The sequence below is a fragment of the Meleagris gallopavo genome, chromosome 13 (genome assembly GCF_905368555.1).
Source record: "Meleagris gallopavo chromosome 13, MGAL_WU_HG_1.1, whole genome shotgun sequence".
NCBI classification, from domain to species: Eukaryota; Metazoa; Chordata; class Aves; order Galliformes; family Phasianidae; genus Meleagris; species Meleagris gallopavo.
Genome location: NC_139416.1, coordinates 10,323,409 through 10,343,708, shown reverse-complemented (window position 1 = coordinate 10,343,708; position 20,300 = coordinate 10,323,409). Strand labels below are relative to the sequence as shown.

Below are 20,300 nucleotides of genomic sequence, written 5' to 3'. Positions count from 1 at the left end.
GTAAATCCTGCAAATTAAAATTTAAAAAATATGCTTATTTTAAAAATTGTTTTTGACATTGTTACTGTTGACAGGGAGCCAAATTCTGTGCAGAGCCATTCAATAAAATTAAGCCACTAGGGTAATAAAATGTAGTGCAGATTTGGAGATCTCCTCCTAGTATAAAAGAACGTTCGTGTGTTGTGTTGAACTGTAAGATTATGTCTGTAGAACACAGTGTGTTTTTATCAGTGTAGCTTATGTAGTTTGGAGATCTGTTGGCAGAACTGTATCCGTAGCACTATTTGGAAAATGTATGGTGGACAGCCATCATTTGGTACAGTATTGTTTTATTCCAATATTTGTAGTACTTCATACTTCAACATTTGCCAGCTAATTGTCAGAGCAGGAGGTTGTTGTTATCCTGCGAGCACCAGATCACAGTACTTGCATGAGCAAGTACTGCAGGGTACATGGCTTGGAGATCAGAAGGGAAAGAATATTCCCAGAAAAGTTTGTAGGTGGGAAATGTCAGTCGCTCAACAGGGACTACAGCATTCTTACTGGACAGGGCCTGGGCTGGACATACAAGAAGACTCAGGAGTGAGGGGTAATGTTTTCCTCAATAACTCCTGCTGGTTTGCCTTTTCCTTCAGCAGCTCGCAGGGCTGCTCTGTACTGGTTGCATGGCGCAACCTCAGAACAATGCTTCAGCTCCTGGAGAGCTGCTTGCAGCTGGAAGGCACCTGCCTGGTACCCTGCCTGCCAAAGACAGAAAACTGTATACTTGAAAACAAAAACAAAACCAGGAGGTATTTTAGGTCCTTCTTTGCATTGCTATTAAGGTGCAACAACCTCTGATCCTGGCCTGAGAAGAAGAAAAATCCATTGCAGTATTTTTTTTCTCTTTCCTTTTCAGCTACCTACACTTGTTCAAACCCCATCTGAGCCTTTTTTTTTTTTTTATAAAATCAGTGTTTGCCATTTAAAAGTGGAAAATCTCCCCTCCCCCCTCCCCCCCGCCTCAAGGTACCTTTTCCAGCATTTTACTTCTGTCTTAGAGTAAAAAGAACACTCCATCACCCCTCCCTGCTGAAGGAGTGGATAATGTGACAGCCTTCTGTTTCCTTGCTTGCTTTCCAAGTATTTCCCAGGTATCTCTTAATTTGGTAACTCACTTGACAAGGAAGAGACACGCTTAGTAGACATGCAAAAATCAGAAAAGTTCAGAGGCAGTGCACTGATGAGCAGCCCAGTCTGCCAGCAACCATCTGCTACAGAGATGGAAACAAAGCCACAGATTGCTCCCAGGCAGCTCCCCACAGACACTGCTGAGGACTGCTTCTTGCTTGTGGCTAGAAGGTGTCCAACAAATTGACACTTTCACTTCTTCCCACAGTGTTTTCTGATTAGCAGCACAAACTGGTGGAAATTAGTTATTTTCACTTTATTGCTATTATATTCAAGAGGTTGTTTTTTGAGGGGAGGCTTATTATTTTATATGTTTTTTTAGAATCACAGACGGATGAACTCAGTCCTAGAAATTTTTTTGCTTAAATATATTCCAAGAACTGTTAGCAACTGTCCTATTATTACATGACCTAACGCTATTGTTACTATTTGTGTTATTAACTGCTTCATTTCAAATGTAAGATTCTAACCAAACCTTGGAAATAAAAAAAAACAAACATTTTCTGCTGAGAAGACAGGATTAATGGGACTGTTTATTTGGAGTTGGATTTGAAAACATGTTGAATTGCATGACAAACTTCTGCGTATGAAATTAGGCCTGAGGAATAGTAACGCTCTTCACGCTCACAGCAAAGCCATCACATACAGGCCTGCTCCTGAGCAATCGGTAACGACAGTAGCACTTCAATAACTACGATCAAGGGACCAATTTCAGGTAACTTTTGTGCATTTTACCTAATTCCCAAATAAACATTTAACAAGGGTGCAGAACTCGGTATTTCCTCTAGCTAGGTTTTAAATAGGAGAGGCATACAGTACTCTGCAGGTGCCACTGGCGATCTGTCACACACCATTCCTGTGTGGAAGAACGCACCGTGCCCGGCCACAAGACAACGGGGTGCGAGCACCTCGTCGTGTTAAGCATACAGAAATGCTGTCAGATTATCCTGCCCGCGTCCCCTACCACGAATTAACACCCTGTCCGTCTCTCGCAGCTCCCAGCAGCCAGGCCCAGCCCCCAGGGCCAGGCGGGAGGCGGTCGCGGGACCCGCGGTGCCGGGGCCGAGCACGACTCGCTCCACGTCAGCCCCGCCGTCCCCTCCTCATCTCCCCTCGATCCGCCCCCGCAGGAGCCCCCAGCCCTCACCCCTCAGCCGGCGCCGCCCGCCCCCTCCCGCCGTCCCCTTCCCGCTGTCACTCGCGGCTCCGCCCGCCCCCTCTGCCGGCCCCTCCTCCGGCGCAGGAGCCGCCGTTTCCGGAGTACACAGAGCGGGGCCGGCCGTGCGGCGGGGGCTGTGGCGGACAGGTGAGCGAGCGCCGCGGCCGTGCCCCGCTCCCCCCCGCGCCGCCTTCCCCCCGCGCGGCCCTGCGCCCAGGCCCGTCCCCAGCGCTGCCCGCGGGCCGGGTGCGAGCCCTTCAGCCCGGCCGTGCGGGGCCCCGGCAGTGCGAGGCACCGAGCTGGTGTGGACGGGCGCCGAAGGGGGCGGCGGGCGGCGCTCCGGACAGCCCCGCGGGCCGCGTCTGAGGGGCGCTGGGGCGGCGAGGAGCCCCCGGGAAGCCCGGCTCGGGGGGAGGGCGGCGGCGGCGGCGTCCCGGGGTGCGGCCCGGGAGCTGTCGCCGCGCACCGTCGGCAGCGCGGGGCCGGCCCTGTGGCGGCGGGGACAGCCGGAGCGCTGCTGCACGGCGCGGCTCGGGCGGCGGCGAGGCTGCGGCCGACTCCCCCGTATTCTCCCCCCTCCCTCCGGCCCCTTCCCGCCGCCGTGACCCGAGTGCGGGCAGCCGGGCGGGGACTGCGCCTGCGGGAATTCCTGCGTACCTTCCTGCGAAATAGTGACCGCCGCCCGGGGCTCCGGCCTGCTGCGGCCCGGCACGGGGACCCGCCGCGGAGCCTCGCCTTAGGGCGACGCCGCCCGGGCCCTGCCGGGCACTGAGGCGGCTCCTCGCCCCGCGGGCCGGGCTCACGGGCAGCCCCGGCGGAGCCGCCCCGGTGGGGCGTAGCGTTTTGCTCGCGCCCGGCCGGAGGTGGGTTTCTGACAGCCCCCTGCCGGGCAGGCGGGTGGTGCCGTCTGTGCCGCCGGGCACAGCGGTGGGGGCTCACAGCCCTTCACCCGACGCTTGCATCAAGGGCTATTTCTTGGTATTTAGGGTTATATTTAGCATGCTGTGTGCACGTTGCAGGCAGAAGAGGAGAGCTCTTGTTATGGGCTGTACCTTGCAACTTTACTCGCAGACCTGCGCTTCTCGGTGCTTGAAATGGGGCCTGCGCTGGGATGAAGGAGTTGGTGCTGACCAACACGTGTCAAGTGGATGTTACTTCAGAAATCTGGAAGATTTTGAAAGATCTCATGTTGCTTTACTTAAGATTATAAACCCAGTGCTAGGTATAAATCAGCCATTGCTGGAGGGACAGATGTCTGGGTGCTGTGGTGAAAAGATCTGTGGCAGCGAGGAGCTGCTGGGTTGTCAGTCAGTGGCTGTGGGGGCACACAGCTGCCAAAAGTGGAGGTCTGGTTCCCAAAATGGCTCTGCACTTTGTATTCCCAGTGTGGCTGCTGGCATGCTCCAATCTAGGTGGTTGGGGAAGAGGTCAGCGTGGGGTTTGAGGGCATTGTTGCTCCTATGCTCAGCCCAGCACTGGCTCACAAAGTGCAGGGTGCTGCTGGCTGCTGCTTCTGGCTGTTGGTGGTGAGCGGCTGAAGCCCCCAGGGCACGTGGTTTGTATCATGGAGCTCCCTGCTACGTGAAGGTTGTGGTACACTGCTGATGGGATTGTGAGCTCCAGCTGATCACGGTGTGCATATAGGTGCTATTTGTGTACCAATGCGATTTTGCACTTGGCTGGAGACTTTTGCTAAGCAACGCTAAGACACAGAGTAAGATGGACGCTTCTTCTGTAAACAATCCCTATTTTTCCCAGTTTGAGGCTTGCAGTTTTCTTTTGGGCTTCTGGATGGACTTTCAAAGTATTGTATTTGCAGTGGTGACGAAGCTGTTTCAAGCCAACACACAGGTTTCTGGGCTTCATGTAAGCTTGGGTGTGAGCCGTTCCTTCGTGTGCGCCTTTTGCTGCTGCTCCTTAGGTCAGCGTAAGGCATAAATCCTTCTGTTAGCACTTTTCATTCTGATTCAGTAGTTACTCAGAGGTGTTAGGAAACGAGAAATACTGCATACAGGGAATATTTTCCAGATGAAAGCTTCTTCTGAGACTCTGGAACTTGGTCAACAGTTGTCTTTCATACTGAATAGTATGGAAATATCTGCTAAAAGTCTTTAAGGAAGAAGTCTAGGTTTCTTCCTCTTAACCATCCACTCGTATGTGATCATTTTCTGTATTTTCTGCTGCCTCCATCCTGACAGATTTCTTTTTTTCTCCTCACTACTCCCCACAATCTATTATTTTTCATGAACTTTTCTTCCTCAGCACAGAAATTACAGCCAGTTGTTCATTACTGCAAAGCAATTGTATTTTTGTTGTCCTGCAAGGCATAAGTAAGCTTCCTTTTGTGTCTTGAATGGCAAGTAGCTATAAGTGCTGTTGCTTCCTCTCGTTACCCAGAACGGGATTGTGTGAAGAGAAATTGCACTGCTGCTTTTGTTTATATAGTAGTGCTGTAATGGGAAAAGACTTGTTCTTGGTACAGTGAATGCTGGTACACCAGAGATCCTGCTAATGATAGTGATTAATAGGTGCTGCTCAAAATAGCTATCACTGTTGGTATGACTAATTGTACTGTATAAAAAGAGCTCCTTTATTCCCACTAATCTCAAGGTGTTTCTACAGTTTGAGAGAAATGTGTGTTCTGTGAGAGATAAATGAACAGTGAAATGCAGAACTTACATTGAAATGTGGCAGTTCTTCAGGAGCTTGCTGCTCTGCAAAACCACTTGGGGCTGAAAAGGAAGGCTATCTTCTTGTGATTACTGTCGGTAGATAGAATATTATTACTGGAATTGGATGTTGGCCAGAACAACACCCTACATGTTGCGAACAATGCCAGGGTATTGTTAGCAGCTATAGAAGGGTTTTTATATCATACATGAAAGATGACATTTCCAGCAGCATGGGTAACCTCATCACTAAAGCAGTGTGCTGGGCTGGCGCTCAGGGTGGCTGGTTGTGCTGGGCTCAACAAAATCTACATTTTAATTGCATTGGTCTTCTTAGAGCTTGGCGATATGTCTCATTAGTGTTTCTTATCCTTTGTTGGCCTTTGGGTAACATCAGTTAACATTAAGTAACACGCAGCAGGCAACATTGCGCTCTCCAGGCAGCGTTGTGTTCTGGGATGTGTTTAAATTTTGTGCATCTTGTAGCTAGAGGCAACTTTGGAATCTTATTTGGAGACTGAAGATCTAAACCACAGAAGGTGCTGTTGGTAGCTGTAGAACGTGAAGTTCTGCCTGATAGGGTGAAAGAATATTTTGAAAGCTAAGTAGAAATTGTTAAAGATGTGTTCCAAAATCGCTGAGAAGTTGCTGGTGTTTTGTCGTGTCTCTTAGCTTTTTGTGGGACTCTTCTGTTGTTGATGTACTCAAAAGATAATTTTATGATAGGAAGGATTTAGTGCCTTCTGACCCCAAAGAAACTAAGGTATGTGAGGAGGAATACAAGGCATTCACTTTACTCATACAGCTTTGTGAGTTGTCTGTTGAATTGTCTGATTTGATCCTAGTCTTCTGACATTCTGTGATATAATTGTCAAATCCTTGAATTTTGCCAAAAATGTTTTAAATTTTCTCTTGTATTAACACCACTGCCATCTTTTGAAGAAGACAGTAATGAGACGTGTTTCAGAAGAAAAATTACTTTGAGAACTTTGTTATCTTGAAATACCAATCTTGTCTTAACTCAGCTGCAATTGCAAGTTAGTGTATTGTTTTCTTAGAGTCACCTCTCCAGATTTATCCTGTGTGGTTCTGTTATGATCATAAACATTGCATGGGGCAGACCAACTTCCAGAGGCCTGGGTTAGAGCAGCCTGAGAACACGGGAGGAATGGGTATGAGGGCAAAACAGCAGAACAGAGATCCCAGAAATGCTGGCTGAGCTTTGCAGAATAGAAGAGGGATGAAAAGGGAAAGACGAAGCACTCTGTGGGGAATCGTGAGCTGTCTGAGTGAAAGCCAGCAAGGATGTATTTGAAGTGGGAGTAACTGAGGGTTTGTGAGGCTTTCAAGAGTCTTTATAGCAAGTCATACACTTTCTAGCAGTGGTGTTGCGTATCTCTGGTGCATTGGTTTCAGGCTAAACGATAACATACAATCGGCACAAGCACATATTACAACTTTTAATTGAAACGATGAACTGGGATGTCCTGGGCCTTTTCTTCGAAGAAGTATTTTCACAAAGGAAATATATACTCTCCCTTCTGAGGATGGCTATATATATATTTATATACTATATATATATATACTATATATATATATATATAGTAGTATTACACAACAGCTTTGAAAAGTTTTTGCAAAAAGTAGCTGGTCCCCATTTAAAAAAAAATAAATTTTACCTCGTGCTCTTATTCATAGGATCACATCAGAGAAAATAACAACTTAGGAAACATCTTTACAATACTCCTTAAAACCGATTCACAGTTATGTTTTTAGTAAAATTTTCTCCTTGAGATGACTACGTATTTTCTATTTAAGGCTAGCTAGATTGTCAATGTTCTGCAGTGTGGCTGTATTCCTTCTTTGTGGTCTTACATCTCTTGCTTTTCTAATAATTTTCAAATGGTTAGAGTTTTTTTTTTTTTTTTTTTTTTTTGCAGATATGGCACTTTTTGATGTTCTATCTAGTTGTCTTTCAGTGGGGTACTTATCAGAAACTAGCATTTACTGGTATGCATTCTGTAAGACGGCATTGCAGAAGATATTATTTGGAAAACTCTGACAGGAAAATTCCTCTGTCACCTTATCAGCCAGCCCATCTCAGCCTTGTGTATTGTATCATGTTCTTTCCAGACTCGTGTGTTGGTTAGGAAGTCATAGTGGAACATGTTAAGTGGTTGTTTAATAACAGCGTTGAAGGTGTGATTCTTATTTAGTTGTGTGCTCAAAGTTGACATTTACATGGAACTCTGATTACACAAAATTCCTCATAGGCTCTGTACGACATATGCTGGTGCAATCTGGGGATGGAACGAACCTCCTTTAATGCTATGTTCTGTGAACTTTTTAACGCAGTATATGGGATGTGTTGTAGAGGAAAGCATAGGAGAAGAGCAGGAAGACAGGAATGTTATGGACCTTTTCTCCTCTTACTTTCTGAAGATGTCCCTAGCTTTTGTTACTGCGAGAGAGTAATCTAGCAATGAAATTTGTCTTTAATTCTTTCAGGAACAGATTGTTTTTTAGTTTCACAAGTAGATTTCCTTGGTGTGATAAATTGGTGTGTTTGCAAGTTTCTTGGTGCTATTAAGAATTCCTCTGGATTTGCTGGGGTAAAGTCATATTCTTTCAAGCAAGTCTATGTGCTCTGTCTGATACCATGATATTCGGAGCAGTATTCTAGGCATTTTTCTTGTTTATGAACCTGAACGTCTTGCTTGTCTGTACAGATTACAGAGCTTGGCTGATTGTAGAAGAACAGTTCAAGTCGAATCATAAGAGCTTCCTCAGAGAAAGATAAAGCACCTGGATGTCTACAACTCACATTCCAGAAAAATCTTGAAATCTTTTAAGTGTTTCTTCCAAAGAGTATAAGTACAAGCTGATATTTTTATAAGTTTCTTCAAAATACTTGAATCTGGCAATCTCATCCTGAAGATGTTAGACATTCCTTTTATGTGGCCCAGCCATAGACCGGAAATGCTGAAAGCAAGTGAAAGCTGTAGTGACCAGACACAGAAACAACTCGTGCTGTTGTTGAAAGACTTTCCCTCTCTCTGCATCCTCCAAGCTTGTGACAAAGTCTGAAGATTGCAGGGAAAAGATCAGTATGGGTGAATGTAATTCTATGTCAGACTCCCGAAGAATTGAGGAACATGATCTTTCTGTTAAGTATTTCAAAATCTTTCTCAGAATGCTGTTTGCAAGTCATGCACCAGACAGTGTTATGCAGAGGGAGGAAGAGGATGGCTAAAAATTTCATTATTCCAGATCTATTAACTTAGTTTTTTGCTTGTAACTCACTAAGTGTGAAATGGATTTATCATCCCCAAATTCTCAGATGAAGCCATGCATCTGAAATAAATGTAAAAATGAATGCAGGTTTTCATCTTCTGTTAAAGGCACCTCTGTTAATTTAAGGATTCTGAGAACAAGAATGGGTTTTTATTTATTTGTATGTTTGTATAGAAGAATGGTCACGTTGCCTGATGTTGAATGTCTGCAATTCTTTGAGCAGGAATTGAAGGCCCCATAGTATAGAACAGGGTTAACTAAAACTGTGAAGTATGTTGTATAGAATCCAGTTTCATCAGCGTGTAGCCCTGGAAAGAACTGTATTTAGCCTCTTACCAAAGATACAGTTATTTATGTTCATTTGGATAAGTGACACAGTTTGCAAATATTTGCAAAACAAGGTAATAAGTTCTGTGCTTTTTCCAATGTGAGGTGACTGTTTACAAGCAGATGATGTAGCTGAAGCTTTAATGTGTCACCAAAAAAATTGATCTAAAGCTAAATATGCACATACCATTCAGGAAAGCTGAAAACTTTCTTCTTGGCCTTCATTAAAGAAATAGGAAAAAAAACAAAGTAGTTTAGTTTATTTGTTAGTGGTAAGAATTTTACCTTATGGAGTTTAGTTCTGAGCAGTAAAAGTGAAATCTTGAAGACTGCCAGGTTGCCACTGTTGTTCGCAGGACAGCAGAGGTTTACGTCGATACTCATGCCTTCTTTACCTATGGAGAGCAAACTGATGTTCTGTGCTAGCTCACAGTGGAGTACAAATAAACTGCACTGGGCAGCAATTAGTGTAGGTACACAGGTTATAATAGAAAGAAAGTTGAAGCTTTGATGGTATTGTAACTTGTGTTTCTGCATCTGTTACTTTTGAAGAGAAGCTGAAGTTTTTATATAGAAGAGCAGAGCTATGTTAACTAAAAATAAAATTTCTGAAAATAATGCAACTGTAAGTGGACTTTTAATTCTAAGGGTTATTTTTTTTAAAGAGACTTCTGTGCTAATAAAAATTCCATGAGGTGCAGGGAGGATGTGCCAATTATTAGAACAAAGTACTGAAAAAAGAGCATGTTTGCCTTTGCTGGAAATATGCTTGGTTCTATATTAAACTGTAGAAAGAATCCTCGCTGAGAGAGCTTCCAGTATTTCTGCATATCTTGTGCTGCTTTCAGGAGGAGAATGGAAACATTTTCTCACAAGCAATCCGATTAGGTTAATAAACCTTTTCTTTGTCTAAGTGCTGCAGTAACTTCCAGGGTAACAGATTGTGATGTCAGATTCAGCACTTTGACCTCATCTCAGATCCAAAGGAGAGTGAATAACTTGTCTCCAACTTTATAACGTTACAAAATAACTTAAGTGATAAGTGAACTTTATATATGTTGTAAGGATTTGACCATGAATCTAACATGGCTTTGTCCACAACTTATTATTTTCAAGTGTATCCTGCAGATCCATGTTGTCAGCACTAATTTAAATCTTATTTCTCCTACAAATATTTATTTGTAAAACTGAAATAATATTGTGGATCATGGGACTGATATGATGTAGTTAGGCTGACTTTGGTCAAGTGCACTTCTTGCTTTATCCATGTGGAAAAGTGATGCATCTGACCTGTGCTATTTTGAAATTCATCTGTTGCTTGGTTTTGTGGTTAGAAAAGTTCCTGGTCTGGTTAAGTGAAATCTGCAGATGTTGCTGGACATGAAGTCTTTTGAAAACCACTAATAATACATGTTTTGTTTTTATATAGGAATGTTAAATTTTTGTGGCAATGGATTGGTATGATAGGGTAAATCCGTAGTTGAGGCACAAGATTAAGTGAAATGTTTTTGGGAAAAGTGCATTTTCTTCCTTTGAAGACAAAACAGGAAAGAGCTTTTATTTTTCCATTTTAGTTTTTGGAACAGTTAGCTTATTATGAAGTTTGATTAGAATTGTCTGATACAGTACGACCAAAAAACAAACTGTGAAGATGCCGTTTCTTTCCAGAAATCTCTTGTTACTTTCAGCCAAGTAATTTATTACCTCTTCTTTGCATGTGCTATTTGATATATTCTGATTCAGAGCGTGAGTTACTGATCTCTACAGGAAAGTATGTTATACCATGATGTGGTTGCTCAGTGTGATGAGGGATAACTTGTATGAATGTGGGGTGTCTTGCATGCTATACCTATGCTAAATGTAGTTCTCTAAAAGGAATCCTAATATGAGCAATGTTATATGGGTACAATTTTCAGCAGTGGAAACAGTTAATATTGATTATCACGCTTAGTAATATGTAGAAACCTGATTGTGCCTTAAAGCATTGTTGACTTAGTGAACTTCCTATCCGCCACATAGCTGTCTCTAAAGGTTGTGTTGTCAAGGTGTGGTAGTTTGTTTTGTTTTCCCTTTTGCATCACACCACCAACCTAAGACAAACAATTCGTTAGCTTTGTTCACCTTACCCTGTCTAGGTAGATAGTGTTTCCCCAGCAGACAGTGCTTGAGGGACAGTAATCCATCTGAAATAGTCCAAACCCGGTGATCTTGGAAGATTTGCTTAATACATTCTGAAAAAAAAAGCAGAAAATAGTAATTGCAGCTGTAGATATCCTCAGAGGGTAAATACTGTACAGGTTGACTTAAATATACTGTTGTGTCTTCAAACACATGATGTCCTTTACAACTTACTGTTGTCTTTCTGCTTTGGTTGGGCACTCTTATCTTTTAGGTAAGACCCAGAATTTTAAGAAGTAATACAACTGAAATGTTTGTTTTATAATTTATGTAAAAAGGAGTAATTGTTGTTTGTGTTTTTTTTTTTCTTTTTTTTTCACTTGATAAGATTTTTTTTTTCTAAAACTGATATTTACATTCTGTTATATGGAAGATACTGCCTCAGCTGACTGGTGGTAAGCTGTAGGTTGTGTGGCAGGCCCTTGTGGCTTCCTCATGTTTATACTGGGATGCCTGTCCAGCTGCTGCTTCTGTTCACTCTGTTTTCCCTTTTAAGGGTTTTGGTTTCTTGTTAAGTGCCTTCATATGGAGACTACAGTGAGAAGCATATCAAAGTAACTAATCATAGTCAGCACTTAATGTCCTTTGGAATTATCAAATAACAAAGAGGAAAACTTTACATTCACCTATAAATAACAAACTTAAATATGACATAAATCACTGAATCACGGAATTGTAGGGTTTGGTAGGGACCTCTAGAAGTCCAACCTCCCTGCAATGCAGGCACCCTACATCAGGCTGCACAGGTATGTGTCCAGGTGGGTCTTGAATATCTCCAGAGAAGGAAAATCCACAACCCCTCTGGGCAGCCTGTGCTTCATCACCCTTACTGTGAAGAAGTTGGTGCGGAACTTCCTATGCTTCAGTTTATGGCCCTTTCCCCTTGTCCTGTCCCCATAGACCACTGAAAAGAAGTTGGCCATGTCCCTTTGACTCCCACACTTAAGATATTTATAAACATTACTAAGATTCCTTCTGAGTCGTCTTTTCTCAAGGCTGAACAGACCGGGGTCGCTCAGCCTTTCCTCATAAGAGAGGTGCTCCAGACGCTTTATTATCTCTGTGGCCCTTCACTGGACTCTTTCCAGGAGATCCCTGTCTTTTTTGTACTGGGGAGCCCAGAATTGGATACAGTACTCCAGGTGAGGCCTGACCAGAGCAGAGTAGAGAGGGAGGTTCACCTCCCTCGACCTGCTGGCCGTGCTGCTTTTAATGCACCTCAGGATCCCATTGGCCTTCTTGGCCACGAGGGCACACTGCTGACTCATGGCCAACCTGTTGTCCACCAGGACCTCCAAGTCCTTCTCTGCAGAGCTCCTCTCCAGCAGGTCATGTCCCAGCCTGTGCTGATATTGGTGGTTATTCCTTCCCAGGTGCAAGACTCTGCACTTTTGTTAAACCTCATCTGGTATATTGCTGCTCAGCTCTGCAGTCTGTCCAGGTCTTGCTGGAAGGCAGCACAGCCTTCTGGTAAATGTGGCTTAAGGTGCTGTAATTTTTACTGACATGGCACATTGTAAAAATCAAGATTTTTTTGACTGGTATTCATTGTTGAGTTGTTTTCTAGGAACTTAACAGTAAAGCTGCATAATTTAACATTAAAAAGTAATTATGAAGTACTGATTCTGACCAATAAAAACCCATTGTCTCGCCCAAAATATGGACAAAGAAATGTCTACATTTCAACTTCAGAGGCAAAGATATGCCAGCAGAGTAATCTGAAAGATATGGAAAACAGACGATGGAAGAAGTTTTTGTTCCAGACAGAACAATACGTTAGCTGTAAGGGGGATATACAGATGCATTTTGTAAGTGGCTGTACTGTTTAATATAATTTGTTGGTATGCATGTAAGAACTTAAAATGCTGTAGACTGCCTTACTAATAGCATTTGAGACACCATAAATAGTTTAATGTGATATTGATCATCATATTCATATGATGTAAAGAAAACACTATTGGTTCTACTGCCAAGCCCACAATAATTTCATTTCTTATGCTGCTGAATCTAGTCATTCTACTTTATTCTCCTGTGCTTTTTTCATTTTTTATTTTTTTTTTCCTGTTTTACACTTTAAGTCAAGTTGAAAATGCTCTTGATTGTATGTATGTGGTATGGATTGTTAGCTGAAAAAGGTAAGGAGAAATCTTCCATATTGAAAATGTGGGAAGATTCCCATTGTTCTAAACTCTGTTGTGTTAGTATCTGTGTAATTGAAGCACTACTTAAACTCTTCTACTGCATGAATGATAGCTGGTGTATGAAATACTGCTTTGATTGCAGTTAGTCTCATTTATGACTTTAGTATTGATTAGTCCTAATAAAGGAGGTGGTAAATGCAGGACGTGGCATGGTCTGCTCCAACCAGATAATGTTACAAAATGTTTTGCGAAAAGGTTTTGTGTTTTTTTTTTTTTAATTATTATTTCTGAAGTAGAATTTTTGAGAAAATCATGAAATATAAATGTAACGGATATTGTTAGGTCTGAGAAGAAAATATTTGTTGTGACTAAAACCAAAGATAAGTACCTTGGTGAGTTATAAGAATGCATCTCTAATACTGTGGTTTTTAAGTTTGCTAGGGTGAATGTAAAAGTAGGAGGAAGAAATTGAAAAGAGGACTGATCCTATGGACTTGTGATCAGAAAGTAAGGTATATTTTTAATGTTCAAAGCTTGCAGATAACAACAGACTTGATATCATAGTAGGTAAAAGGAAACAGCTTTTTGGGAAAAGATGGACAGTTTAGGTGTAGCACATCTCTATTTGTTCATTATGCTATTCTTTGGCAGATTCCTTTGGTTGTATGTTGCAAGCTTATGCAGAATATAGAATTGTTATTGCCTAACAGAGTAAGTCTAGATGTAGAGCAAGATCCTCACAGGAAGCCTTGAAAGGAAGGAGTAGCTGTAGTAAGACAGTGTTGTGTTGCTTTGGTTTTCCTCCATACGCTTTGGAGTCCTTCCCACTGAAGTGCATTAGCTGTTGTGTTTGATTGTGCAGTAACAATTTGTACTTCCTGTTACCATCAGCAACTGAGGATCAGGGTACAGACATTCAGTTTTCTGTCAGTTTGTGAAAAGAATTATACTACTTGTACATGAAGAACATAGTTAAAAGAAAAATAGGGAAAACATGAGCCTTGGTTACTGCTTAGGTCTAGCAGCTAATTGTTCTACCAGGGACTATTACTGTGTTGTTTATCTTAAAGCAAATATAAGGTGAACTTTTTGCTCAAGTAATAATTCCACTAATCTTCTCCTGGGATATCTGTGGAAAGAGTCATTATTTTTGTTTTTATCTCTTAACTCTATTGCAGGTTAGACAGGAAGAAGAGGTCCTTTAGCAATAGAAGAACTTGGGCAGAAGTGACTACACTAACAGACTGCCCTTTTTGTTCTGCCGAAAGCACATTTCCCTCTGTAAGCAAAAGAAGGTAAAGTAAACGTGTTGAAAGGAAAATGTATTTTTGGGTAGGGGAAAAAAGCCAGGCTATGTACAAGGACAGATTTAGGAACTATAAAACAGGCAGAATTCCATGGGGTGAGGTTGGAAATACCTTCCTGTTACTCACAGAATGGGCAACATTAAAGAACTCATCAAATTTTAGATATCAAATTAAAGAAAAAGAACACTGGGAGAGAAATACTTTTCCTAAACTTAACAGAGTTGCGCATTGTTTGTTAAGGTGGGAGTAGAAACAGTTTTGAAAGAGGAAGACCTTTTTGATACTGTCCTCACTGAGTACTTCAGAATTGTTTCTGTAATTCTCATGCTAAAGGCAGAGGTAGTGGGAAAACATTTTTAATATGATATTTACATCTGATAAGCAGTGTTGTATTAATTCTTATGTATTTTATGGAGACCACAGTAATAAGTTGCTTAATGAATGCACTATTTTGAAATAGTTATTTAGATTGTCCAACAGGAGTGGTGTGATACTCTTTTTCCGTTTGAATAGCAGCATCCTTTTTGAAAACATACTGGTAAATAGTTTCCTAGTGCTATAATACATTTTTGTGGCTATCATTCATTGACACGAGAATCACAATGATGGTTTTTGAGAACTTTCTAGCTGTCATTTTGGGGTGGTGGGGAAAAAAAGCTTTCAAACATTGAACCTTAAGACTTGATGAAGGTGCCATCCAAAATATGTTTTTGCAACACCTTTTTTTTCTGAGGGAAAGGCAGTCTTGACTTGAAGTTTTCATTTATGTTGACAATATCTTTTTAGTTCAGTTTTCTATTCCCCCAGTAGCCATCTAAGAAGGAATGTCAAATTGGGCTGCTTCTGATTGCACTGCTCCTGTTCTCAGGCTAACTTCTGCTCTGTGGTATAAACAGATGCGCTAAGTACATGGGTGAGATAAGACTTCAATATTTTTGTATTTATTGCTTTCCAATCCATTTCAAAATTTAGCTCTACTGTTTTAAGAAGTTCTTGCACATGTTTTTCTCTAGTCTAATTTACGTTCACTTATCTGCTTTTATTCTTAATTGCTAGAGGCTATACTCCCACTTGTGGTATTCAGTTTTTGTGGAGCTTACCAATAAATTTAAAGGATGCTCTGCTGAGAATAGGATAGAGGCTGAAGGAGTGGGAGAGAGAAAGTAGAACAAACTAATGATACTTATTAGAACGGCCTGCGCAGACTAATGGAAAGTAAACTGTGTTTATTGTATAACATTTTGATAGCGTATATAAATTGAACAAAGCCTGTTGTAGCACTTCATATCTTAGTCCAAAAATTATTCCTCTTTTCTTAATTTTACCTGTGTATTCATGTTGTCCCCTCAGCTGATTATGGCTAGACTGTAATTCAGAGAATAATTTTTGAGCCACAAAAGGCAATTTCTTTGCTCTTATCATTCTAGGTTGACTAATTTTCTGATTAATGAAAGAAGTGCACTGCCTATATAGTTGGCCCTGTTTTGAAAGCTAGCTAGCTAGCTTGATACAAAAATTTTGGGATGTGATAGGTTGGAATTTATGCTCGTTTCTTTTTTCCTCCATTTTCACTCTGTATTCACTAATGCAAAGTGACCAGATCTGTCCTTCACTACAGAATAAGCATGGCCAGCTGAACAGTGATAGACATCGCTGCAGCCTTCTGAGGCAATGTGTTTTCTAGGACTCAAATAGGTTATTTTAGGGTAGGTGGAAGAGTGTTAGCATGGTGTTGATGAAAATGCAGACATGTTCTTGTAACTGTGCAGCTCTGCAGAGGGCACGGCTATGTCAGCTGCAGTCTCCTGGCCAGGGATGCATCCTGAAAACTCTGTTTTTCAGCACTTTGGGGATGGAAAAATATTTTTTCATTCTTCAGGGAATTGTTCTGTATGAAAGTGCTTCTCTGGGGAATTTGTGCAGAGTGGAATGTTTCACCTTAGCAATTGTTCAGATGGAAAAAAAAATTGATAAAGATATGAAAGGGGATTACGGATTGTGCTGGCGAGTTATAAGAATAAATTTTGACCAAGATGGCCATCCAATACAGGAGGCCATTTTTATTTTAATGTATTTTGTGTAGAAAACATAAACTGCAGATTTTGTTATTGTTTAAAAAATTCCCAAGTTTAAGCAAAATCATTCTAATATACAAGTAGTGGTAGGTGAAAAGGCTTCCTTTGTAGTAGAAACTCTGTAGTTTGTAAGACATTAGCTTAATGTCTGCAAATACTCTCTAAGTATGTATAATTGCTGAAAGTTTATGCTTCACTTTGCAGACTGAAATGTAGTGCTGTTGTATTTTAAGGTCTTTATCTAAACCTCCCAACGAATAAAGCTGTTCCATTGCAGTGGAGTATTGGCAGCAGCAATGAAAACTTCTTTTTCAGAGGCTTGTAAATCTGTAATACAGAAATACTGTATGTTTCTAATGCTGTTAAAAGTAATGTAAAATTGTCTTCAACAAGAAGCATATGGTTATAAATTCTGGTGTGGTGTGTGCACTATCGTAACTATAGGAAGCAGTGTCTGCAACACAGAATATTTAATTTAAAAAATTGGGATAAGGGTCGCGAATTGTATGCTAGAAATAGAAAATAAGATTAGAGGTTATGTTTCAGGCACGGAGGCGTCTCTGGGGGGGGGAACAGAGCAAGGTTACTTCAAGGTTTGGAGCCTGCTAGGGGGTGGGGAGAAGGGAGGAAATCCAGCAGAAGCTAAAAATGGTGCCTGGGGGGGATGTAATATATTAAGTAAAATTTACCAGGCGTCTCCTGGGCACCCAATGTTACGGCTGGTCGCCTTTTGCGTACCATCTCTTGTCCCTGCCCAATTAGTCATGGACGGTGCTTGGGACTGCTGAGGTGGGTGGCTCTGCCTGGGCTGTTGGCACGCTCTCTACACAGACAGACCCAGTGGCAAAAAGGTCGCTTTTTCTAAATGTAGCACTTGGGAAATGTGTTTGAAAGGGGGCTGGCCGGATCACTGGTAGGTGCATCGGCTCGTAATGAAACATTGCTTACGTGTATTTGGCATCTCTGCCACATGCTACGGCTGGCAGAGCGTTACTGTGTCACAATTTCTGCAGCAGAAGGGCCTTTGCCAACACGAGGTGTTGGGAAGGAGTGTCGTTTGGCTTAAACCACGCAAGTGTAAGCCTCGCATTTTGCATTTGGTAGTTATTTTTTAAAGTGGCACATGAGTAGACACTAGGTATATTTTAAATGCGTCTTTCCAATCTTCATTTGTGCATAGAAATCAGCTCTGTTAATGAATATTGAAATACAGAGGCTCCGTTAAGAACTGCGAACTGTGCGTAAGAACTTCTTCACGGTGAGGGTGACGGAGCACTGGAACAGGCTGCCCAGGGAGGTTGTGGAGTCTCCTTCTCTGGAGATATTCAAGTCTCGCCTGGACGCCTACCTGTGCGACCTGGTGTAGGGAACCTGCTTTGGCAGGGGGGTTGGTCTCGATGATCTCTAGAGGTCCCTTCCAACCCCTACAATTCTGTGATTCTGTGATTCTGTGATTCTGTTAACGAGGTGTGAAGTTAGGATCTGCCAGTGGTATATTTGTGTGGGGTATCTTGGGCTGATGGTACAGGGTGCCCCAAAGGGAAAAGGACACTTGAGTTTCCAGAAAGATCTGGCAAAATTTAAGTGTTCAGCTTTGCTTAGGGATGTCTTTCTCTGGTTTCTAGTCAGTAGATCACATCATGTTAATTTCTTTTATGGGTCGAAGCATAAATGTAATGTCTTCTCTAAGATGTATTATACCAGCATGAATATCTGTCTGTGTCCTCTGCTGGGAGAGAAATTTCTTGCACAACTCCGTGCAGAAATTTTGGCACATAATAAATAACTTGGTGACAAATCATGCGGATGGATGAGAGCTTAGCTGTTTACATGAAACTGTCAGTACTTCTACTTTCAGGAGATCATGAGGTGGTCTGACTGTGCATTATATGTTGTAAATTAGGTCAGATAATTATTTCCCAGTTGATATTTTATTGGAAAATATGTGGAGAGTTCTTTGGGGAATATTTTCTAATAACTTTTTTTTTTAAAGAGAAGATCACTTGACGTCAAGTCACATACGTATATCTGAACATCAGCTTGACTGCTGTGTGCCTTTCCATGCTGTGTATTTAATGTAGTAGCTTAAAGCTGGAAGTTGGCAGAGCCGTGTCTGCTGCAGAGATGTGCGGTGGAATGCCATGTATGCATTTGTTAGCAAATTGCTGTTGTTATTTTTATTCCTTAGTAGCATCTACACTGATTATAGAGGGTGAGATTTATTTTCCAAATGTGTAAATTTATTTTTATTGAATGAAGTCGGTAAACTACATTGTTAAGAGTGTGAACTTTTTAAAGGAAGCAGAACAGTAGCTTGCTAATGTATTGACATCTGCTTTTTTTAATATAAAGAAGACAATTTTAATCAAGTTAGTCTTCCTGGGAACATGTAAATGTAAAACTCAATCATTTAGGTCTCTGAGAAACTAGAAATTTCTCCCAGCTGTGTCAGTGTAAGGAGTGGATGGAGGCCAAAGTGTGCTCTAACAGCCCTTAGCTTTCAGTCTGCAGTTTTTTTAATTTTAAGTTGACCTGTGGTTCATTTTGCCATTTATATTGTGTGGATAAAAGGCAGTGAATTCTTCCATGGACTCAGATAGAGAGCATGTTAACTGAAGCAGCTAATAGATGACATTAAATGCAGGAGTCTGATTTAAGCTGTTGCCATTGTAGTAAACGTGAAGTGGTATCAGCTGGAACACATAGGCTTGCTTAAGAAGGGCAAGAGGAGAGTGCTTTTGTCTCTGGTGCTTAACTTCTGCTTGGACCAGTTGTTAATGGGACTTACAGAAAATTGAGCGACTGAACATTTTTATCTAGGCAGAACTGGGTAAGTTTTGGGTGTACTTGAAGGGCAAAAGATTACAGTTGGCAAGGAGTTGCTATGTTTTTCCCTTTAGATATTTGTTAGAAATGTAAAAACTGGAGGATACTATTACATTTGATCTTTTATAACTAATCACGTTTTGACCCATAACTGTACAGTATGAGTTAGTGCTATTTTAGGTCTCAACTATATGTAATTAAGATTTATAAATTCTGGTCTTAATGAGGAGGGAAATAATTGTGCCGAAGACATAAGCAGCTCTTTTGATCGGAAAAAGTGAAGAAAGGTTATGAAGTATGCATGCTGCCATTTCTAGTTTTTAATCTTTAGAAACTCAAATTACTTGTCACTACTGTTCATTCATCAACTACAGAAATTACTTCTATATAATTTAGTTTATAAAAATGTAGATTTTTTGGAAGCAAAGCATTTTGACAGTTTCAGAAAGTCTCTTGTCATGAAGATTAGTTCAAGAAGGATTTTGGAATCAAGGTTAAAATTATTCACCTACTAAAACTCAGGAAATTGTGATTTGCAGTGGTGTTGTGAGATGCATTTGTTGCATTACGTACGCATGGATATTTGGTTTTGTTATAGGAGAGACTGCTGTGCACACTGGATTGCCCTGGTTTGTTCATATCCTGTGACTGTGAATCAGATATTGCTGTCTATATACAGACTGAATTGCCAGCCAACTTTGGGCCCAAATATGGTAAACATAATTATGTTAATTTGCTATAAAAATACATTCTCCTTAGTTTAACATTTTCCATGATTACAGTTTTCTGATAATTCCATAATTTTCAACATGAGAGGGATATGAAAGGCCTAATTATCATGTCCCTCTCTTCTGTATAGAATAGTTTGTTATCCTGGGCAAAACTCCAGCTGCACACTGATGAATCTGCTGCTGCTCAAACACAGTAAGCCTGTAAACCATTTAAAAGTCAGAACACAGGAGCTGTAGTGCAGAGACATGAATATCTGCATTAGCTAGATGACAAAAAAGCTCATGGTTGCAACTGTCAGGAGACAGTAAGTGCATGTGCTGATGTCAGTTTTTCTGATATGAGGTACTCCTGTTTTCTATTTCTGGAGATGAAATTTGTGTTTCAGAATGCTTAGTGCTTCTCAAGTAGGAGACTTTCAGTGA

The 20,300-nt window shown here is 41.4% G+C and overlaps 1 protein-coding gene across 2 annotated transcripts in view; it reads left to right on the top strand.

Moving 5' to 3' along the window:
• The first annotated feature begins 2,349 nt into the window (after window positions 1–2,349).
• Window positions 2,350–20,300, top strand: part of GARRE1 (granule associated Rac and RHOG effector 1) — a 54,551-nt gene continuing 36,600 nt past the window's right edge. Inside the window, exons 1-2 of one of the 2 annotated variants that reach the window (XM_085235130.1) lie at window positions 2,378–2,476; window positions 14,117–14,233. The gene's annotated coding sequence lies outside the window, so the exon portion shown is untranslated. Of the gene's footprint in view, window positions 2,477–14,116; window positions 14,234–20,300 lie in introns of both variants that reach the window. The other variant, XM_085235129.1, reaches the window with a different exon arrangement.